Here is a 24,401-nt window from a genome sequence, read left to right as displayed (position 1 = left end):
CTCTTGGGCCATTTCACTCCAGCCACACAAGACTCTTTGTTGTCTCTTGAACACAACACACACACTTCTGTCTCAGGACCTTTGTGCCTGCTGTGCTCTCCCCAGATAGCATAGCAGCCCCCTCACTCCTGTTAACAGAAGAAATGTTCAAACCTGTAAAGAATTTTTATAAAAACGTATTTGAGCCAAGCAGAGTATACACCCAGAAGCAAGCTCTCAATAGACTGAGATAAATGCTTCAAAGAGTAACAGTTGGCAGTTTCTTTTAAATTGATTTCAGAGAGGAAGGAAGAGAGAGAGAGAAGGATGAGGAAGAATCATCAATTTACTGCCTCCTGCATGCCCCACACTGGGGATCGAGCCCACAACCTGGGCATAAGCCTGAGCAGGAATGGAACGGTGGCCTTCTGGTTTATAGGTCAATGCTCAACCACTGAGCCACACCGGCCGGGCTGGCAGTTTCTCTTGTGCATTTGAGATTAAGGAGGGCATTTCAGGAAGATTACATGAAGATGGGAGGAACATAGAATGGGATTGCAAGATAGTTAAGACTAGGTGATCTCTTGGGGGTGGTTATATAAAAGGCGTGTTAACTTAGATGCACAGAAACAATGGGCAGGGCATGCTTAAGTGGTACGGTAGACAGTCAAAGAAAGGCATAGAAAGGTTCTTACACTGAGCATGCCAAAGGCTAGAAAGGTGAGTGGCAGGGGAGAGCAGTTGCGAGGGACCAGACCTGCAAGGGAGGGCAGTTGTGGGCAATCAGGCCAGCAGGGAAGGGCAGCTGGAAGGGACCAGTCCAGTAGAGGAGGGAAGTTGGGGGCAACCGGACCTGCAGGGAAGGGCAGTTGGGGGTGTACAGACCTGCAGGACAGGGCAGTTAGGGGCAAACAGGCTGGCAGGGGAGAAGTTAGGCATCAATCAGGCTGGCGGTAAACTCACCAAAAGCTGGCAAGATAATCGGATAGAAAAGAAGCCCTACAAGCCCTCCCCTCTCTGACCCTATAAGAACCTTGGGCCTGAGCAGGAAGATGAGATGGTCCTTGAGACAGAAGTCCTCCATTCTCCCAGGCAGCAGCACCTGAATAAGTCCTTCCCTTTTCCACGAGCACCCGTTTACAAGTTGGTCTTGGTAGCGGCACGCAGCCCAACCTACTTGTTTGGTTACATAAGGAAAAGATAAAGCTTTTGCTAGAAAGTTATGCCTGGGGCATGATGACTCATCATGACCTGCCCCATTAAAACATTTATGATCAGATTACCATGTGAGTTTACTTTTAATAGAATCCCTTTTTCAATGCACACTTTTTTTTCTGCTCAAATCAGCAAGACCTCCCTGGATCAATCTATATACATTAGTCTCTTCTCCTCTTTATTACCCCCCTACCCAATGCTGCCCCCAAATTCTCCAACCCTGTTTCATTTTCATAAGTAGTTATCACCGTGTAGGATATACACCTATTATATATTCATTAAAGACCCGGTGCACACTGGGAGTGGAGGGTTCTCTCAGCCCGCCCTGCACACTCCCACAGTCCAGAGCCCCTCAGGGAATGTCCAATCCATTGGACATCCTTCTCCCAGTCCTGGACCCCTTGCTTCTTACCACCAGCCTGCTCCTGCCTGCTTGCTGCTCCTTAGAGCTGCTGTGGAGGCAGAAGAGGCCCCCAATCACTGCCGCTGCACTCGCCAGCCATAAGCCCGGCTTCTGGCTGAGCAGCACTCCCCTGTGGGAGCACGCTGACCATCAGGGGGCAGCTCCTATGTTGAGCGTCTGCCCCCTGGTGGTCAGTGCGCATCATAGCAACCGGTTGTTCGGCCATTTGGTCAATTTGCTTATTAGCCTTCCGTTATATGATATTTTTTAACCTAAAAATAAAAGGCCAGTGTGAGAGGCAACAACATTTATTTCAAGTCCAAAGCATAACTATTCTAAAATCACGAATGCATGCAGAAATCCAAACAGCAGTCCAATTAGGAGGTCAAGGCAAGGGGTATTTATGAGAAAGGGAAGAGGAAGGAAGGAATTTCTATGACTGCAGATGAGCTAACAGTGATATGAACTTCAAAGAATGTATTTGCTTTTCAGTCCCAGTCACAATAAACGGTTGTTTGGAATACAATGCTATTTTAGGCCAACTTCAAAGGTTTCTTTGCCCAGTTTTAACATTCCAAAGGTTTGAGGAATACAACCTGCCAAGTGGTATCCCTGGGACGGCAGTGACTCTATTTTAAAGTGGCCCCATTTATATTATTTTGTATGAGCTCGAAATAAAAAGCTGGGAGTCCTTTTTTGGGGGGAAGGGGTGCACTTTTCTCTCTCACATGTAGTCAAAGATCAAGTCCTTACAGTTCTAACCCTGGTCTATTTCTTCAATCCACCATCTCCTCCTAATCCCCATTGCCCACCATCTGGTCTGTACACATCCATCCTCGGTTGCTTCCTTCTTACTCATTGCCCACACTGCAGCCAGAATGTCTTTTGCAAATACAATCTGATCGTGTCCAGATGGACCCTCTCCAGGTCTTTAGCGGCTTCCTTTTGTCTTTAGGTTTAAATTCAAAGTCCTCAGCATGGCCCTCCCGGCTCCTGTCCCCCTCTCCTGCAGAGCTGCTCATCTCAGGCCTGTCAGTAGAGATTCCCCCTCCAAGACCTGAAGAGGTGGAACAGCTTCCTGACAAAGAGCCTTCAAACCTGAAATTTCAACGATGAGTGCCCTCCCCACCCTCACACCCTTCCCTTTGTGGCCTGGCCTACTCCTTCTCAGTTCTCAGGGTTCAGATTAAATGTCACTTCCTCTTTCTTAGCCCTCTCACGGCTCAGATTAAATGTCAGTTCCTCTTTCTTAGCCCGTAGAGCAGACAGGTCCCTTTGTCACACACTCTCATAACTCCCAGGCTTTTGTCTAGCCATCATCACCGCAGGGACTAATACGTACTCTCAGCTCTAAGCCACTTGCTTCACATTTTAAATTGCCAGTGGTCAGGCAGAAGATGAAATAATAATGTGGTTGTTGCCTACACAGAGTAGGACCCACTTTTTCAGAAGGGGGTATCTCTTCCACCTTGAACTATTTTCAGGGCAGAAATGCCATTTTTTGGTTTGTTTTGTTAATCCTCTCTTGAGGATATTCTTTCCATTGATTTTTAGAGAGAGTGAAAGGGAAAAGGAGGGACACGGAGAGAGCAACATTGATGTGAGAAAGACACATTGATTGCCTCCTGCGCACTCCAGCTGGGGCCTGCGGTGGAGCCTGCAATGGGACGTGAACCTGAGACCCTTCAGTCTGCAGACTGATGCTCTATCCACTGAGCCAAACTAGGGCTAGAAATGTAATTTAAATTTAGATTCCAACTTGAAGCTTAAAATACCTAAAAATTACACACTATGCTGTAGCATTCAGAATGAAGAGCACTGCGTAAGTAGGTTGCCCACCACATGTCAACAAATGACAGTTAGGGCATTAGTTCTCTCAGAAAAAAATGGTGGTAGAATTTTCTTCCTTTCTTTTTATACAATTTATTGACTTTAGAGAGGAAGGGAGAAGGAGAGAGATACAGAAACATCAATCGTGAGAGAGAATCATTGATCAGCTACTTCTTGCACTCCCCCCACACTGGGGATGTAGCCTGCAACCCAGGTATGTGCCCTGACCCGGAATCAAACGGAGACCTCCTGGTTCATAGGTCGATGCTCAACCACCAACCCACACTGGCCGGGGTTCTCTTTCTTTTTTAAATTATAAGAGGAAGTTTATTTAGAGTTACAAGAAATGAGCCAGCTGGGCTGCAGAGGCTCAGGAAACACGTTAGAAGCAAAAGAAAGACCCTTGGAGCTTAAGAGAAGAGGCAAAGGTAAGGTGCCTGGGAGAGGAAGAGGGGTTTGGGAGAGATGCTGGCATATACCCAAGAGGAAGAATCTTCAAAACCTGGAAACGGTGGCCTCTCCTATATATATTATAGTGCAGAAACCTTGAAAGACTGCACAACCCAGCGGAGGAACACTTATTTGATTGGAACTTTTATTTCTGGCAAGATTTCAAGAGCAGCCTTCGAGGGATGTGTAATTAAAAACAAGAAGAACGAAACCACCGGATATATCGTCAAAGCAGTGTTTTCCTCTTCCTTGCAATGACACTTTCATTCCTCATTGTGTTAGGGGGCCAGGAACCCCACCTGCATGGCCATTTTACTTTACTTATTTTGCTTGGGCCATTTAAAAAAAGCAAGACTACAGATGGCCAGGACACACAGAAGCACCGTTTACCCTGAAGGTGAAAGTCAAAACTCAGTTCGAAAAGCAGAAGAAGAACCCCCCCCCCCAAAAAAAAAAAAACTGGATAAATATATGCTCTGGTGTCCTTTGGCACCCGAAAAGCTGCTACTTAAATCACTGGTGTGCCTTTGAGTTGATGGGAGCTTTAATTTGAGGAAAAGAGTGTCAGTAACTGTGTAATCTTGAAAGGGACAGTCTCTCCGTTAGAATAAGTACCTAAAGGACCAACGCCTGTTTTGTTCACTGGAATCCCCCCCCCCCCGGGGGGGGGGTAGCCCATTACCTGAACCATATACAAAAGGTGCTCAAGAAATAGCTGTTGAATGAGTTCTTGGTTTTACATTGCAAACTTTTGGCTCTCTTTTACCTAGAGTTAAAAACAAGTGTGGGCCAACTCGGAAAGTCCTGCATCCCAGCCAGCTCCACAGCTGCGGGTGCCCTTTGCTTGCGCACCCCTCTCCCGCCGGGAGGGTGCCGGGAGCGACCCTCCACCTCCTCCTCCTCCCGGCGGTCCATTCCCTTCGCTCCCACGGGCGCTGCGGAAAGGCGTGCAGAGGGGCGTGTGCCTTGGCTTTGATCTCAGCCTGCGAGAAAGAAACACGAACCCCGCTAACACAGAACATGAGTCACCGATCTGGGGGCTCGGACCCGGGAGCACTCAGGGATGTGGCTGTGCGTGGGGGGGATGGGGGAGATGGAGTGGCTGCCACAAGCGGCCACAGCCCTGCAATCCTGGAAAGTCCCTCTTTCCTTTGGCGATCGGATCCCCATCGGCGACTTTCAGGGCGCGGCCGAGGGTCCGGGAGGGGGCGGGGCTTGGGATCCAGGCCCCGCCCCCGCGGCCACATCACCAGGCTCCGGCGCCCCCCCAGCCCCGGGGGGAGGTGCGCATGCGCGTGCTCTGGGGCGGGCGGGGCGGGGCGCGCGCGGCCTCGGGCGCCGGCTCCGGGCTGTCAGCGCGGGCACGGGTGCGAGGAGGCGCGCGAGCAGGAAGGACCGCGGGCCGGGGCCGCCGCAGCCGCTGCCGTCGCCGCGGGAGGACGAGGTGAATGCCCCTCCAGCCCCCGCCCCGGGGCCTCCCGCCCCCGGGTCTGAGGGGCGGGGTCCCCTCCATCCGGCCCGCGCCTTGCGCCCTGGCAGGTGGTAGCGGAGGGGGAGGCTCGGCTGTGGCCGCGGCGCCGGGTTCGGGCGCATCCCAGGTACCGGAGGGAGGGGGGCGGGTCCCGGCTCCGGACCTGGGGGTTGGGGACCGGGGGAGGGGGAAAAGGGGCGCGGGAGGGCCGGGGGCGCGGGGAGCGGCCGTGCGGCGGGGCCGTCCGGGCCGCGGTGCCCCCTCCCGGCCCGCGGGCAGCGCCGGCGCGGAGCCCGGCCCGCTGTGCCCGCCCGGGGTGGGGTGGGAAGGGAGGGCCGGCTGGCGGGCGGCGGACCGGCCCCCGCGGGGTCGTTGGGGCCCGGACACCTGGCCGGGCAGCAGGCGGCGGTGAGGGATGGGTCGGAGGTGGGCGCGGATGGAGAGGCTGCGAGGCCGGCGCGGGCACACCCCGCACCCCCACCCCGCACCCGCACCCCCTGCTTCAGGGCGCTGGGCGTTTGCTCTGAGTCACCGCGTTCTTGCCTTCTTGTCTTGGTATATGGGAAGCATATCTCAGTTTTTAAGAAAACACCATGCAAACCCCAGAGTTCATTTAGAGAAAGATTACATATCCGTAGGTATGATCTATATCACATTTTACATGTATGTTACATATATATGTCAGCTCTTCCCGTAATTGAACGTTTTTTTTTTTTTTAATTGAGATATATTTCACATGCTATGAAATTCATCCTTTTAAAGTGTGGCTTTTGGTATAGTTACAAAGTTCTGCAGTTGTAACCACTATCCAGAACATTGCCTTCTGTCCCAAAAGGAAACCCCATTTCCAGTTGTGGTCGCTCCCGATTTCCCCGTCACCTCCACTCAGTTCCTCTCTGTCTCTGTAGATTTCCCAATTTCATTGACATGGAATCATATGTGTGGCTTTTGGGAAGTGGCTCCTTGGACAAAGCATAATGTTTTCCAGGTTCATCCATGTTGTATCATGTATCATGTACTTTAGTCTTTTTATGGCTGGGTAATATTCCATTGTAACGGTGTGCCACAAGATCCCTTTTTGCTCATCCATTCACCAGTAGGTGGACATTTAAAGACGCTTCCACTTTTTGGCCATTGTGGATAAATGCTACTCTGAACGTCTGTGGATGTTTTATTGCAGGCATAGGCCTTCATTTCTCTTGGGCACGGACACATATGTTTAACTTTTGAGGAACCGCCAACTTTCCCAAAGTAAGGGCAACATTTTACTTTCCCACCAGTCAGTGTGTGCGGGGTTCCAGTTTCCACACAATTTCACCAACACTGGCTATTGTTTGTTGGCTAATCTTCATTATAGCCAGCCTGGTGGGTGTGAAGTGGTATTGACGTGCATTTCCCTGCTGACGAATCATGTTGAGCGTATTTTCCTGTGTTTATTGCTCATTTGTATATCTTCTTTGGAGAAATGGCTATCATATACAGTATTTTGCCCATATTTTACTTGGGTAATTTGTTTATTGTTGAATTATAATCTTCACTTGTAGAAAAAATTTTGGTTAAGGGGCTAGCACTGACTGATAAAGATATCGACCTGGAATTAAGCAAAGTGGAAGATCCTATTTTCCTAAGTTTGTATGGTCTTTATTATAATTACTAGTGGCCTGGTGCACGAAATTCGTGCACAGGGGAGGGAGGGTGTTCCTCAGCCTGGCCTGTACCCTCTCCAATCTGGTTCATCCCTCTCATAATCAGGGACTGCTGGCTCCTAATCGCTCACCTGCCCACCTGCCTGCCTGATCACCCCTAACCACTCTGCCTGCTAGCCTGCTCACCCCCAGTTGCCCCCCCCCCCCCCCTTGCCGGCCTGACTGCCTCCAACCCTCTCCCCTGCCAGCCTGCTAGCTCCCAACTGGCCCCCCCTGCTGGCCTGCTCACCCCCAACTACCCCCCCTCTCTGCTGGCCTAATCACCCCCAACTGCCTTCCCCTCCTGGCCTGATCACCCCTAACTGCCTTTACTTCAGCCCCACTACCATGGCTTTGTCTGGAAGGACGTCTGGAAGGTCTCCTGGTCTAATTAGCACATTACCCTTTTATTAGTATAGATATTTATATGTGGGTGGCAAATACAATTTTTTTTTAATCCTCATCTGAGGATATTTTTTCCAATGATTTTTAGAGAGAGTGAGAGGGAGGGAGGGAGGGGGAGAGATAGAGAAACATCAATGTACACATCGACTGGTTGTCTCCTGCTTGTGCTCCAGGCAGGATGAAACCTGCAACTGAGGTATATGCCCTTGACCAGGAATTGAACCTGAGACCTTCGACCCGCCAACCCTCTCTTCACTGAGCCAAACCACCTGGGGTCAAATATTTTTGATGGTGCTGAAGTTAAGAGCCACTTACAGCCGAATGAATGCTGCCATACTTATTTCCTGGTTAATTTCTGAGTTACCCGTATTTTCCGGCGTATAAGACGACCACCTAATTTTACAGTTAAAACATAGGTTTAGGCCTATATTCGCTGTTTAAGACTACCCCCCACTTCAAAGAAAAGACTTACTTTGCCGTCAAGATCTGCAGGTAATTTTTGTGCAATTTTGGTCTTTTGCCCCTGATTTTCAGTTGACTTTTTTTCGTTTCAAAAGTCGTCTTATACGCCGGAAAATACGGTAACCTCACAAATTCAACATTAGCTTCAGGTCTCACATAGCAGAAACCACTGACAAAGACTTGGAATGACCAAGAATTCAAGCCCATTTTTCTATTACTCAAATATGACTGCTCAAAAGTATTCTACCAATTTTCAGAAACATTATAAAAGAAAAAAGATTTCCCAGTGGAAATAATGGATACATAACTTACTAAAAGTGTGTGAAGAGCAGTCCAATTCTGTGCTTCAACTACTAAATTGTAAAGCAATGGAAACATTTCATCCATTTATGCTTAATTAATTCTGTTAGTAGAATGAAGCTACTAATTTCAGTATATAACCTGAGCGGGTGCGTTTCTTTTGTTTTAGCTAATGAAATGATTATCAAACATTGGAAATGTAACCTGTCTGACCTAATATTGTTATTCACTTACCCAAGCGATGTATAAATGTCCTGTAGCTACAAATGTTTTCTCCAGTCGGTCTTCTCTTCCTCCTGGACTGGGCAGTGGGAACAACTTTTGGGACACGGTCCCGGAAAATGCTGGTCTGAGCAGATCTACTTCCTTTATGGGAGACTTCTAGGGACTTTTCATCTTGTCTCTGAAATTATTGTAGTTAGATTTCTGTAGCTTTAAAATCAAATCAAAATATCTATATCTATCAATCTATCTAATTTGGTAGGGTTCAGAGGCTAAGACTGTCAGTCAGATAGTCTATCTACTGTGAATGGATTTAATCAGATTGCTTTCCTCCTCTCTGAGGAACTGAGATTTTTTTTTTTTTTCTTCATGTTTATTGATTTCAGGGAGAGGAAAAGAGAAGGAAAGAGAAACATCAACAATGAGAGAGAATCATTGATCGGCTGCCTCCTGCACACCCCCTACTGGAGAGTGAGCCCACAACCTGGGAATGTACCCTGACTGGGAACTGAACCATGACCTCCTGGTTCATAGGTTAATGCTCAACCACTGAGCCACACTGGCCCAGCAAAAATTCGAGTTTTGACTGGAGGGGGGTTGGGAGAGGTGAGTAGTGTGGGATCATGAAACAGTCTGGAAGTTTGGGCAAAACTTGCTCTATTTCTAAAAGTGTGGGTGTTGAAAACGGAGGTCTCTGTACAGCATAGGAGTCTGGAAGGTGAGAAATGACCAGGAATTCAAGCCCATTTTTCTTTTCCTCTAATGTGACTGCTCAAAAGTATACCAGCAATAGAATGAAACAATTTGGAAGGAACAGGTGTAGGATGTAAAGACAGATTCAACTTATTCAGACATTTTTGCCCAAGAAAAATTCCAAGGAAGAAAAGTGGAAGAGCCAAAACTGGTTTGGCTCAGTGAATAGAGCGTCAGCCTGAGGACTGAAAGAGAGCATTGACGGGTCCCAGGTTCGATTCCTGTCAAGGGCTTGTAACTTGGTTGCAGGCACATCCCCGGTAGGGGGTGAGTAGGAGGCAGCTGATCGATGATTCTCTCTCATTGATGTTTCTAACTCTCTATCTCTCTCCCTTCTCTGTAAAAAAAATCAATAAAATATGTTAAAAAAAAAAAAAAAGAAAGAAAAGAAAAGTGGAAGAAACCTTCCTGTCCTTCATTCCATTTCTCTTCCCATGTCATTTGCTCCACTTCGCTCCTCCCTGCCTACTCTCCTAGGACCCAGAACCAGACTGGGATTACTGTTGTACGTGTTGCAGGTGGTTAGTGTGCTATTATTATACCCCTTCTCTCTCTCCAGATTCTGGTCAAATTGAGATGAAATTCCAAAAGCCAGATGAGGATTAAAGTATTAAAATTTAGTTCATTTTCAGTGCTGATAAAGCTGGATTGGAGAATTTAGCTCAGACTCATGCTTACACTCGTCCTCCTTAATTTGCCCTCCCAGATAAAACTGCAGCACGTAAAAAACTGCAGGTTTCCTGCGGGAGGGAAAGCCCTGTTTCAGTTTATCTCCTAGGAGTTGGAATAGAAAAGAAAACTTTCTCTGCTTGAAGGCACACAAATCTAAGAGGGCCAGTGAAAGCTCAGGGGTGAGGCTTATCTGGACTATTGACCTTTATCCCTAGTTAAGCCACGATATAAGTCACTTTCCCGTCGGAGGAACCACTGGTGGAGAGAAAGAAAAGTGTCCCTCAGTCTGAGTGCCGGGGTAGAGAGGAGAATAAGCAGCCATTTCTCATTAGTTGTGTCCTGGATAATGGTGTTTTGTAGGCTAGCTTTTGTAGGAAGTTAATTACCACTTTTATTTTATTTATTGATTGATTTTTAGTGGGAGAGACAGAGGGTGAGAGGGCAGGGGAAGAGAAATACTGGTTTGGTGTTCCATTTATTTATGCATTCATTGGTTGATTCATGTGTGTGCCCTGACCAAAGGTGTATGGGACAATGCTCTGATGGAGTTACCTGGCCAGGGCTTTACTCACCATTTATAAAATTGGAACTAAGACTATGTTTTCCATGGAAATAACAGTTTTTTAAAAAAAATATATATATTATTGATTTTTCACAGAGAGGAAGGGAGAGGGATAGAGAGTTAGAAACATCGATGAGAGCCGAAACCGGTTTGGCTCAGTGGTAGAGCGTCGGTCTGCGGACTGAAAGGTCCCAGGTTCGATTCCGGTCAAGGGCATGTACATTGGTTGCGGGCACATATCCGGTAGGGGGTGTGCAAGAGGCAGCTGGTCGATGTTTCTCTCTCATCGATGTTTCTAGCTCTCTATCCCTCTCTCCTCCTCTCTGTAAAAAATCAATAAAATATATTAAAAAAAAGAAAAAGAAAAAAGAAACATCGATGAGAGAGAAACATCAACCAGCTGCCTCCCGCACACCTCCTACTGGGGCTGTGCCCACAACACGACCCCGACCGGAATTGAACCTGGGACCCCTCAGCCCACAGGCCAATGCTCTATCCACAGAGCCAAATGGGTTAGGGCGAAATAACAGTTTTTAAGTGGGTGATCATTTCATTGTGTGGTTCAAGATAGCTTATATATTTTATTCCTCCAATATATGTTGAGTATCTAATAAGCAACAGGCACTAGACTAAGCCCTTGGAATTCACTTGTGGACCAACTCCTTGCTCTCATGGAGTTTACAGCCTGGAAGGACAAGTACACTTACAGTAAAGCATAGTGAATGGAGAACTTTGAGATCACAGAGGAGGAGGAACTACGCATATCTAAGAGGGTCAGGGGGTTGATGTGTAAGAACGAAGATCATAAAGTGGAATACAGAGGAGCCAGGTAAAAGGGAAGAGTGAAGATGAGCCCAAGAGTTTCAGGCAAAAGGAACATGTGGAAAAGCTAAGACGTGTGAGAGTGTCCTTTACTAAAGGAGTATTTTTCAAACTAGGCACCTACCAGTAGATTGTAAAATCAATTTAGTGGGCCGTGACCTATATGTTTTGAAAAAGAAATGAAATAGAAAATAAAAGTGTGTCCCACACAGACACTTATTAGATGTGGTATCTAGTTAGAAAGTCCCTACAAAGAGGAAACAGAAGCCCAGCGTGACCACAGCTGAAGGTCTCGGGTGGGTGGTGATGATTATTCAGGGTTTAGTTAACCTTATGACAGACTTTGGCTTTATTGTAGAGTGGGTGAGAGGGCATTGAAAAGTTTTAATCAGGGCCTGGTTAGGTTTGTATTTTCTGCAGATGCCATTGAATTGCATCTTTGAAATATAAACTTCAAATTTTGTGGCCCGGTGTTACAGTGTTCCAAAACTGGTTTTAATCTATTTTTCTAAAGAATCATCCCACTACTTTTAGTTCTGGCCCCTTCCATTTCATAAAGATTCCTTGTTTGCCTTTCACCTTTCAGCCTTTGCACTGAGACTGAAAGATCTATGAGAGCAGACCTTGCCTTTGTCTTGTCCCCTTGAATCTCTGGCATTTAGCCAAATGCCTGGTATCCAGTGGGACTACACAAATCTTTGTTGATGGAGGGTAAATACCCCTAATATGAGAACTGTTACATAGTAACAAAAATGACCTTGATGTTGCTTTTGAAAAAAGGAAAAGGTTTTATTAGAAATCTTTTTTTTTTAGTTGAAATCATGTGATAGAACCACATTCAATTATTTAAAAGATAACTTAGCAATTTTGTGGCCTGGTGCACAAAATTGGTGCACAGGGGCTGGTGGGGGGGGTGGGGTGCTCCCTTAGCCCAGCCTATACCCTCTCCAATTGGCCTGATCTTGCCCCCAACTGTTCTCCCCTGCCGGCCTGATTGCCCTGCCTCTGCCTTCCTGATCGCCTCTAACTGCCCTCCCCTGCCAGCCTGATCTCACCCCCACTTGCCCTCCCCTGCTGGCTTGATCACCCCTAACTGCCTCTGCTTCAGCCCCCACCACCATGGCTTTGTCCGGGAGGAAGTCAGACATCAGGAAGATGGCCAGTTGACCTGGTCTAATTAGCATATTACTCTTTTATTAGTATAGGTAGATTATATAGATAGGATTGCTTAAATGGGTGGGGGGTTTCAACAGGAGGAGATGCTCTTGACAGACAAAAATATATAATCCCTATATCTGGACTGATAGCCAGCCATATGTACTATACTGCCAAACCAGTCATTAAAAAATTGAACTGCTTTCTTACACCTTACACCAAACTGCTGTTGCCCTTAAAACACCTCATCAGCCCTAACCTTAGGTTCTGCCTTTGCAGTTCATCCAGATTAGATTCTGATTGGTTGGTTTCTATGCCATTCAGTGTCAAAAGCTCCGCCTCCTGTGCAGCCATTGGCTCCTCACACTTGACCCAGATTTGGTTCTGATTGGTCGGTTTCAGTCAGTGTCTCTGGGCCTATCACCAGGCCTGATCAAAGAGGCGGGGCTAATCAGCAGCCCTGGTGGAGGCCCAGGGAGAAAGAGAGAGGCAAGTGCTGATCAACAGCTGCCATGGAGGCTGCAGATCAGACCCTGCCTCTCTCTCTGGGCCTGATCCGCAGCCCCCTTGGCAGTCAGTGCTGGGTCACTGGGTCACTGTGGCCGCAGTGGCAGCAGTCAGTGCTGGGTCACCACACCAACCCAACACTGACTGAAGGACTGACTTCTGGTGTTGGATTGAGCCTTTAGTCATTTTGGATGTTATGGACCCTGGGTTTTTATAATTAGAATAGTAGTAGAGTTAATAAAAATAATATTAAACCTTTTGGTTTTGTGTTTCTCCTGCCCAGGAATACAAAGCAATAACAGATTAAGGGAGAAGGCAATCTGTCATTTATATTTTGTTTGAACACAAAGGCATTCTCTGCCCTCTTACCGAAAAGCAGTTTTATAAAGATGGCTGGGGACGGAGGGAATAAGTCAGATTAAAACGTATCATTCATACGAGAATGGAGAGGCAACAGAAATAGATTTTGATCTTTCGAAGAAGTAAATTAGAACATCTGCACACCCCAAAGAACTTACAAATAAGAATTTAATGATGTCAGTCTGTTGCCAGAGAATGATTATACTGTCACAGTACTGTGACTTCACAGAACTCGGTTGTGGAACCCATCTGTGAATGAAAAACTCAGGGTATGGTTTTGATAAGTGGCAAGGGAAGCTGCGAAACACTCATGAAAGGTAGAATGATTTCAATTTCTCAGTCAGATTTCTTTTTAATGTATTTCTGAGATGTTGAAGCTTTGCTAATTAGTTTTGTAAATTAGGTTTTATGTATCGTAAACATGAATGCTAGAATCCAAATTTGCTAATATAGAATGGCTTTTGAAACTCATTACGTGTTATATATTTATGTTCCATTGAGTCCTATCTTGAGCTGTGCATCTTAAGAACTTACATTGGAACTAACTTTTCTAAATTTACCCTAAGGAAATAATTCCAGATATGGAAAGTATTATGCACAAAGATGTTCATTTTCATTGCGACGTAATTTAGTCAAGAAAATGCCCTGCTATAGGGACATGATTTATTAAAATATAGTAATCCACTTGAAGTAATATTGCCATTAAAATGCTTTTGTAGAGTGATGTTTTTTATTTATTACTTTATTTTTTGGATTAAGTCTGTGCTTTTATTGGCCACTTGAGAGGGATGAAGCGGGAGGAGTGGGTGGCTCTGATGCCTGGCCCAGCCAGTGGTGATGGAGAACTCACCCAGGTAATGGCCAGTCATCTTGATTTCCACCTGGCTGAAGGCCTTGCCATTGTATAGGCCCACCATGCTGCCCACCATCCTGGCAGGATGATCATGTCCTGCAGCTGCCTCTTCACCACCTCGGGCTTCTCCTGAGGCGGTGCCCCCTCCTCACCTTGTGCCGCAGCCAGTGCTGCTTCCTCCGCAGGCCCGGGTTCCGCCGCCGCAGCTGTGGGGCACCGTGCGGGTCAGACAGGGGTATCTTCCAGGAAGTCAGTATGCAGCATCTTTGCTTTTACACATGAGAGCTGCACGCTGTTACGGGCTGACTGCTTTTTGTTTACCCAAAACAGTTTTTCTCTACCTTTTCAGTTGCCTGTGACCATTGTTTCTTTCACACATATCTATAATAATAAAAGCATAATGTGCAAGTCAACCAAACGACCGAATGGCAGAATGACCATCCAGATGACCTTCTGGATGACCACATTATGACATACACTGGCGCCAGGCCAGCCAAGACTGGTTCGATGTGATTGGTTCAGGGGGGCCCTACCATTGCCCGGCAGAGGGAGGCCTAGGCCAGCCTGTTACCTGTAGAGGGAGGCGACTGGTGGCAGGGGCGGGGGAGCAGTGTCACATAGATGGCAAGCAATGCAGTGGCAAGGGTGGGGCCAGCTGCCGGCAGCCAGGGGAAGGAAAGCCCCACTAGGCACTGATTGCTGGTCAGGCCTAAGGACCCTACCCAAGGGGTCTCGGATTGCGAGAGGGTCCAGGACAGGCTGAGGGACACCACCCCACCCCCAGTGCATGAATTTCATGCATGGGGCCTCTAGTATATGTATAGAAAAATACAGTTATATCATCATATATAACATATATATCATCATATATAACAGTATGTGACCAGTGATTATCTTGGATGGTGGATTTCTACAATAAACAATTTTTGTTTATCATTAGCTTTTTTTTTTTTTTTTAGTTTTTTTCATTGAACACATTGCTTCTGTGAGGAGGGGAGGTAAAACAATCCTATATAATAAAAGGCTAATATGCAAATCAACCTAACAATGGAACAGTTGGTCGCTATGATGCCCACTGGTGCTCAACGCAGGAGCTGCCCCCTGGTGGCCAGTGTGTTTCCACAGGGGGAATGCCAGGCTCATGGCTGGTGAGCGCAGCTGTGGCAGGAGGGCACAGGCCAAGCTGAGGCCCTCTCCCTCATCCCCCAGTAATGCACAGATTTCATGCACCTGGGCCTCTAGTAAATGATAAGCTATGTCAGTGGACATTAGAAGCAAGAGTTTCAGATGAAGTATGAAAGAAGGGTATAGTCAGGACATTTTTATGAGCAAAGACCATTTAGTGACAACTGTGTTGCTTCGTGGTGGCTTTGAGAGTAGTTTTCGCTTGAACTGCAGGTTGGATTTAGAGCGGTTCAGAAAATGGCTCCTTGTTTTTCCTTTTCTTTCTTTCTTTCTTTTTTTTTTTAAACTGGTATTTGAATAAAAGAAAAGTGTGCAGCCCTGACCAAAGGGTAGAGGAGAGAGTTGATTGTAGGGAGTAAAGGTGGTGAGTTAGGTCACTGTTTCAGTCTGATGCCAAGATGATTGAGTAACATAACACTGTGTGCCCGTCATTTATTGGATCTGCGTGTAGTCTCTGCTACTGGGTCTGCGCACTTGAACCCTCTCTGCAGCCCTGTGTTCCGGGGAGCGCTCTTGGGGGAAAGAGCAGTTTGGGGAAGGTAGACCTGGCTTCCTGGCCCTGGGAGAAGATGTGCCAGCGAGGGAAGGCGGCGGCCAGCTCCTGAGGAAGAGCTCGGTGCCGGGGCTGTCCTAGTCCTCACCCATGGAAGGTAATGCCATGTACTGTGGCCTGCTCATCCGGTCGCCTGCTCCAGCAGAGGGGACAGGAGAGGCCCTGGGAATGAGAAGTGCTCTGAGTAAATGGTGGGGATGGGTGAGCCACGCTTAGTCTTAAAACCTAGAAGAGTCATTATACCCCGACAGGTGGCAAATCGGGTTTTTTTCCCCCCCTCTCACTTTTCTTACAAAGAAAGCTTTGTTTTTCCTTTTTTAAACTCTGACACATAAACTTCCTTTCTTCCTTTCCCTTTTCTTAAAAAGATTTTAAAACTTTGAGCCCTGGCCAGGGTAGCTCAGTCAGTCAGAGCGTGGTTCTGATTCACCTAGTTTGCAGTTTCGATCCCCGGTCAGGGCACATATAAGAATCAACCAGTGAGCACGTAAGTACGGTAAGTGGAACAACAAATCGATGCTTCTCTTTCTCTCTCAAAATTAAACAACAACAACAACAGCAACAAAAAGAAACTCGGACACATTGGCATCCTTTCTGCACCTTAAGTTTCCGGAGGCTTTTATTTTCAGTTTAATTATACAAAGAGTGAAGGGCATATTTTAGTAGGTCCCAGAATTGTGTTTGCATTTTTAAAACTGAATTCTTTCTAGGAGTAGAAGAATGTGTTGGGGGTAAAAGTATGAAAGTATATTTTTGTATAAGTTCTGAGTAATAATTTCTACTCATTTGAAATGCTGAGGAACTCTTATCTAGTTTCTAAATTTAGGTATTTCAGATTTTTAAATACCAGAGAAAAACAGTAAGGAAATGTTTTATTTTTCTTATGTACACTGTCTTTTATACAGTGTGTTGAGTCAGTTTATAAAAACAACGCCTACAAGAAATATTGGTTTCAAAAAAAGAATTACAAAACCAGTACCCAAGAAAATAAGAGTAGCATAAGATTAAGATTAATAAATTGATTAGTAAATTTCCTTGCTGCTAAAGTTAAAATAAAGGGGTTGGGGGGCTCAATCTTTATTACAGAAAAATAAAAATACCAGTGTTTAGTAGCATGGCTTTCTGTAGCTATAATTTCTAAATAAGGGTTCAAGAGGGGGTGTTGTGTTCTTAGTGGTTGTTTGCAGGAAATGAATGTCAATTACATGTCAATTATAGGAGCAAGTTATTAAATGTTGAGTAGTTTTTTTTTGTTTGTTTTAATAAGATACAGGTTAGCAATGTTTAAGATAGAGTAAGGGAAATCTTTTTTTGTTGTGTAAAAGCAGTTTCTCAACTTCGAAACAGTTCTCTGATGGGACAACTTCTTTGATATCCAGCCATTCATTGAGTTGACACAAACTGATCTTTCTGGCAAGTGTTTGCTTCCTGTATTCTTTTTTAAAAAAATCTGTTTTTGTACTGCTATCAATTTAATCAGAATACCCTAGTTAAATGAACATTTTTTCCCCCACTTATTACAGTTGATTGGTTTGATAGGGGCTAGATATAAATCTAACAGATGGCACTTGGCAGGGTAAACTGCACTTTGTTTATAGAATACTCTTAATTCTAGGACTCACACCATATTTACTCTGTCAACATTTTCTCAATAAGTAGAAATGGCTTAACTGTAGATGTTTAGCTGATCCACTGTCTTGTTTTTTTGTCTTCCCTCCCCTCTTGTATCTTTTTTCCAAATAAAGCATTCTTTTAAAATTATTATTATTTTAAAGTAGAGTTGAGTATTGTGATTCTGAAAACAAAATCACTTGTTCTCGGTCTGGCTTCTTTTGAAAAATTATTTGTTTTGTGCTAATTGAGGATTTATTATACAGAAGGCTTATTAAACCCATAGATGATTTCTCTGGCCTTAAATGAATTCTTTACAAATATTTGGCTCTCTTTTAGGTATATAGAAACTTCAGGATTGCTAACTTCTATGGCATTAGCCTTTTGTGTTAGCAGGCAATCTTAGAAATGAGTGATTGATTTATGGAATCAGCTAGCTTTTGTAGGTCAGTAGCCGAATTATGTCAATAACTTTTCAAGCTTTTGTTTTGTTAGAAACCACCAATTTTACAGCAACCCAGAGTGACCGAAATGGCAGTCAATTGCTTTTTCACTTTTCTCCCATTTTAACTTGTTATGAAAGTTTTACATCACTACTTATTAGCTAAATGAGACCTATGTCAGTGCTTGAATTCAGTGTAAGTAGACAGCTTCCAGTTTAGGCCAAAGAAGTCAAGGTTGCCCTAACTGGTTTGACTCAGTAGATAGAGCATCGGTCTGCGGACTGAAAGGTCCCAGGTTCGATTGAGTTCAAGGGCATGTACCTTGGTTGCGGGTACATCCCCAGTAGGGGTTGTGCATGAGGCAGCTGATCCATGTTTCTCTCTCATCAATGTTTCAGACTATCTTTCTCCCTTCCTCTTTGTAAAAAAATCAATTAAAAATGTTGAAAAAAAAGAAAAAGAAAAAGAAGTCAAGGTTTTTTAAGAAGCTAATTCTGTACTAGCTGGATTGCTCTGTTCAGAGCATTATCCAGATATCGCCAAGATTTCAGATTTGATATCTGGTCAGCACACATAGAAAAATCAGCCATTGAATTCATGGATAAGTAGAACAACAAATCAATGTCTTCCTCCTCACCCCGATCCTTTCTCTCTCTAAAATTAATAATAATAATAAAAAAGTAAGCTCTGTATTTCAGCCAAAAAAAAAAAAAGAAAAAAAAAAAAAAAAAGAATGGAGATATTTCCATTCCACTTTAGAAGTGAGCCTTTTAATTAGGGAGGACAGTATTTATGAGGTAGGATTTCTTATATTTCAGTTTCCAAGCATTTTTAAATGGCTGAACGATGGTAAAAATTATAGGATAAGGTATGTAAATGACTACAACTCAGCTGTGCTTGGAGCCATTTGAGACTTCGACCTCATCAGGTTTGTGGGCCAGTTGCTGACTGGGCCTACCTTCATCCTTTAGGATTGCTACCGTGGGATAGATAGTTCCATTTCCTGAGTAGCCAGAGGAAATGGGCAGAAGACATCCACATCCTTTTCTTTTCTTTTCTTTTCTTCTGGTTGTACATTCTCATGAATTATATCTCTGTCCAGAAGCAACAGAGTAGTTAGATTCAGGAGATTCCTTTTACATCACCATATTGATTTTTAGATTTTGAGGGTCAAGTGATATATTAAATATCACAGGAAAAAAAATCTCACCTGTGCTATGTGGGAATTGGCAGTGGGAGACCAATGGACACCTTTCTTTCTTTTCTTTTCTTTTTTAATCCTCACCTGAAGATATGTTTTATTGATTTTAGAGAGAGGAAGAGGGAGAGAGAGAGAGAAACAATGATGTGAGAGAGAAATATGGATCTGTTGCCTCCAGTTTGTGGCCAGACCAGGATTGAACCCTCAACCCAGGTATGTCCCCTGACCTGAAATTGAACCCACAACCTTTTTGGTGTATGGGACAATGCTCCAATGAACCACTCAGCCAGGGCTAGATGCCTTTCTGTAAAAACAAAACAAGGCAAAAAATACCTTTTTTTTTTTTTTTTAAACTGTGATAGGAAAACTTCTAGCTGTATTTTGAGCATTTAATTTTGACTGTTCTTTCCTCTCTGTACCCATAATCCTACGTTATTTTTTTTTTTTTCCCTTTTTGATCCTACATTAATTTGGATAGATTTCTTTGAGGTAGAATGCTTTTGTGACCTATTGAACAGGTGAAAGTTCTGGGTGTTAGGAACCATTTGGTACAAGGTGTAGAAGTAGGAAAGCTGGATAAAGCAAATTTGAAGCTTGGGAAGAATAAGAGAATTATTTAGCCGGGTTAGGTAATCTAGTAGAAGGCACTGAGTCAGTATGAAATAATTAGTAACCAGAAATAAGCAATGCAGGGAGCTTAGCGGATGAGAACGATGAAATCAAAGGGCTAACAATGAGAAATGACTTTATTTTATTTTATTTATTTATTTTTAAATGAATTTTTATTTTAATATATTTTATTGATTTTTTTACAGGGAGGAGGAGAGAGGGATAGAGAGCTAGAAACGTCGATGAGAGAGAAACATCGACCAGCTGCCTCCTGCACTGCAACCAATGTATATGCCCCTGACCGGAATCGAACCTGGGACCTTTCAGTCCGCAGACCGACGCTCTACCACTGAGCCAAACCGGTTTCGGCAAGACATGATTTTAATAATAGCTGTAGGGCCAGCTCAAATGGAGACAGAGAGTTCTTTAATATGATCCGATAGTCAAGGGCCGTGACCTCCAGAAATGGGACTAGGCTGTCCTCATGGGTTCTGATGACTTCTCAAGGGAGAAGGGTGTGACATTGAGGTCATGGCAGGACGGCAGAAAGCGCTGTCAGAGTGAACACGAGAAAACCAAAGGGATGATTATGTAAGAGCTGGTTGGCTTATGTGCCGAGTGTTGATCTGATGGTCAATTCTTCAGGAAAAGGGAAAAGAGATGGAAAAGCTGAGGAGTTCAGATGATGAAACTGGTTTCTAAAAAGCTATTAAAATTAGCTTTTGCTTGAATAGAAGGAGTTAATCATTGAGAGAAATTGGTGAGGATTTGCATAGGTTGGGATCTTTAAAATGAAAATAGTTGAAGAGAACTGAGCAGCCATAAAGTCAACCAGCTATTTGAATGCTGCAAAAAAGCAAGTTAAATAGACATGATCCTTCTTAATGAATCTGTTATACAATTAAACAGTTAAGTACTTACTGGCTAGTATTCAAAAGAATGTACCAAACTTTTTTTTTTTTTTTTTTTTTTTAATAAAACAAGGAAATAATTTGCATAATGTAAGTTTGCATAAGGTCTAGTTTTGTTTGGCATGGTCTCCCTGAAAGCTAACTGAGCACGTATTTCAACCCCTTTGGGAACTAGCTACATTTCAGTAATAAACAGAAACATAGAAGATGTGTTAAAAAACAAAAACAAAAAAAAAACAAACCCAAAAACCGAAAGGAACAGAGTGCCCACTTGCAGAGGGGGAAAGGTAAGAATACGTAATAACTATAGTTAGACTTCTAGGTTATTTTGTGTGGGTATACATGTATGTGAGTGTACTGTGGTTTTTATGTTTATTTAAATATAAAATAGCCACCTGATCAACAACTTCTGTGATTTTTTCTCTAAGTGTGATAATTACTAGTAATACATTACCTAAAAACCTTTTTATTGTTATGGGAAGATAGCAAGTATTGAACTCCCATATGCTGCATTTAGTAATCCAGCATGATTTCGGCCTGCTCACTCATAGCTCTGCTGGGCTTTTCAGATTATTTAACCTTTGCAGTGGAACAGAATGTCCACGCCAGCACAATGGGCAGGTTTCCTCTGAGATACCACGTTAGTAAATCAACACACATACCATACACTTCCTTTCTCTTTAAAAATAAGGAATCTTAGTAGTAGTTTTTTGTTTTTGTTTTTGTAACCAAATTGAATTCATAAGAAGTGAAGTATTAGTATTTTCCTTTAAGTCAGTGGTTCCCTGGCACATCTCTGTAGCTCAGTGCTGGCTGGCCCATGACAAAACTTTCATAGGGACTATGGAGGTTTTTAAAAAATAAATTTAAATGTATTCAATGGAAAGGCTATCTTTTTGTCTGAGATTTTGTCCTTTCTACGTTTTTCGTGTTAAAATGTAAACTTAATTTTTAAAGAAAGGTTTTAAAAAGTATTTTTTGATTATGTGTATACATTTAATTTTTTTTCTAGTGTATCAACACATAATTGACATATATCACTATATGAGTTTCAAGTGGTCCAGGGTGTGCACCTGTAGTAAGGTAACTTCTACAACCAAAGTGCATTGTTAAAAAATTAGCTATTTTTATAGAAACACCACTCAGACTAGCTTAATCAATGAAGGAGTTTTATTGGCTCATGCAATGGGGAAGATAAAGGGTAGGATGGGATTAAAATAATGAAATAGAGGTTCTGAGTATATTGTCAGGACCCTGTCATCATGGCCTCGCTCTGGTTCTGTGGATCTTCTCAGGTAGATGGCTTTCCTGCAAGTGGCAATGATGGTGGTGGTGGTAGAGGGAACCTTTGGGGAGGAAGACTTAGTGACTGCTTCGGAATTATGTTATTCCAAAGCGAAGTGAGAGAACTCCCAGAGGCCTTCTTAGCCCGCAAGTCCTTCATTCTTCATTAAATGAACTCTCTCCTTCATAGCGGTTATCACAAAGCATCTCATTTATTTGGTCACCTGATTGTTTTTCCTTAGGAGCAGGAATGGTGCCTGAGTTGTTAATCATGAAATCTAGCAGGCACTCAGGAGAGAATAATGCAACAAACATATGAAATTCCAGGGAGGGACTCAGATCCTGCTCAAGCCACCTGTCAGTACGTGGTCTAGAGGGTAGGGGACTGTGATTGATGGACCTACCAGAACCTCATGGAATAGGGGAAGGATGGTTTCACACAGGGAATGGAGATACCACTAGCTCAAAAAACTGGGGAAAGATGCTGAGCAGACAACAACAAAAATACATGCCCATCATTTGTGCTTTATGTTCTTTAAATATGGTTTAGTCTTTTTCCCGTCTGCCCAGTCTGCTGGGCAAGATGATGCATGCTCTGCAGTACGTGAGGGTGCTTGGCTGAGGGGATGCAGTGGGCTGAGATGCAGCCAGGGTTCCACTCACAAGCCTCCTTTTTCCGGGAGCCACTCTGATTTTGACTTCAGACAAAGGCTCTGTGTGGTCTCTGTGCACATTGGCCCCGGTAGATACTTATGTCTCCCTCTGGTTAGATTCTAACCACAATAGCTTATGCCGAAGTGAGAATAACAGGAGCAAAAGTGTAAACTGGATGTGTGTCTGCACCTGGATCCCACTGGCCACCTCAGTATAGATCCTGCACTTAGCCATGTCCTGCACGGGTTCTCAGAGAGATGACTTGTCTTGGGAAATTCCTCATTTCTTTTCCTTCCCTTCCCTTCCCTCCATTTTTCTGTTGATCAAAATTCCCAAGAATGCATGTTAGCTTTCTAAATTTTAGGGTGACCGAATGGTGATATAGGGACTGTCATCCTTCTTTCTGGCTTATCTGCATTTCTCTGCATTTCCATGTTGATCACCCTGATAATTCTGCCTCCAGAAGAAGAAGGTTATAGATGCCTATATCTATCACTTGCCCTTCAGTGAAAACGATTTGTCTGAAAGTTCAATCTCTTTGAGGTTTGTTTTGTATTTTGTCTGATTAAATATATCTTAGAGGCAGGGAAATGCTCATTTTTAAAAAAGGAGGTGAGCCAAAACAGGTTTGGCTCAGTGGATAGAGTGTCGGCCTGTGGACTACATGGTCCCGGGTTCGATTCTGGTCAAAGGCAAGTACATTGCGGGCACATCCCCGGTGGGGTGTGTGCAGGAGGCAGCTGGTCGATGTTTCTCTCCCATCGATGTTCCTAGCTCTCTAACCCTCTCCCTTCCTCTCTGTAAAAAATCAATAAAATATGTTTTAAAAAATAAAAGAGGTGAGTGGGTTGAAGGAAAAGAAACTCAGTCTGACTCATTTCAGGCTGCCGGGAATCTCCCACGTTCCAGACACACATCCTGGCCTCTCATTACGGAGGTTCTCCGGCAGCGGGCCAGCTTATTTATCTCGCTTTCTGGGACGGCTTGGCTTCTTCTCTGCTTCCCCCGGACACTGTTTCCATTCATCTGATTCTCTCTGAACACTGACTTACTGTGTGCACCTATCCGTCTGCAGGTGGCCCAAACTGGCAACTGCTATTTAATCTACTCATTGGATTCTAAGTGCAAGATCACAAGAAGTTTGCACCAACATCACCTGGGGAGCTTAAAAGAAAAGATTTATAGGGTTCAGTCATAGAATTCCCAGTCAGGAGGTATGGGGTCCTAGAATCTGTATTTTACAAATGTTTCCCAGTAGGATTATCCAGACTCCTCCAAAATCACAAGAGGAAAAAAGGAAAAGGAGGGGATGATGACATAGATGAGCACACCTCAGCATCCACTTGTCTCCTATCCAAGGAGAAGAGATGGATATACTAAGGCAGGGGTCGGCAAACTCATTAGTCAACAGAGCCAAATATCAACAGTATGACGATTGAAATTTCTTTCTTTTTTTTTTTTTAATATATTTTATTGATTTTGTACAGAGAGTAAGGGAGAGAGATAGAGAGTTAGAAACATCGATGAGAGAGAGTCATCGATCAGCTGCCTCTTGCACACCCCCTACTGGGGATATGCCCGCAACCAAGGTACATGCCCTTGACCGGAATCGAACCCGGGACCCTTCAGTCCCCAAGCCGACGCTCTATCCATTGAGCCAAACCGGTCTCGGCTGAAATTTCTTTTGAGAGCCAAATTTTTTAAACTTAAACTTCTTCTAACACCACTTCTTCAAAATAGACTCACCCAGGCTGTGGCATTTTGTGGAAGAGCCACATTCAAGGGGCCAAAGAGCCGCATGTGGCTCGTGATCCACAGTTTGCCGACCACGGTTCTAAGGCATT

General features: G+C 44.3%; 1 protein-coding gene across 3 annotated transcripts in view; it reads left to right on the top strand.

Annotated features, from left to right (window-relative positions):
- Positions 1-5,183: 5,183 nt before the first annotated feature.
- The window catches only part of SLC41A2 (solute carrier family 41 member 2), a 67,998-nt gene continuing 48,780 nt past the window's right edge, over positions 5,184-24,401 (top strand). Inside the window, exon 1 of one of the 3 annotated variants that reach the window (XM_084880128.1) lies at positions 5,184-5,321. The gene's annotated coding sequence lies outside the window, so the exon portion shown is untranslated. Of the gene's footprint in view, positions 5,476-15,782; positions 15,942-24,401 lie in introns of those variants that run through there. The other 2 variants (XM_084880126.1, XM_084880127.1) reach the window with 2 other exon arrangements.

Source organism: Pipistrellus hanaki, assembly GCF_964339955.1.
Source record: "Pipistrellus hanaki genome assembly, chromosome: 3".
NCBI classification, from domain to species: Eukaryota; Metazoa; Chordata; class Mammalia; order Chiroptera; family Vespertilionidae; genus Pipistrellus; species Pipistrellus hanaki.
This window is presented reverse-complemented; position numbering and strand designations above follow the sequence as displayed.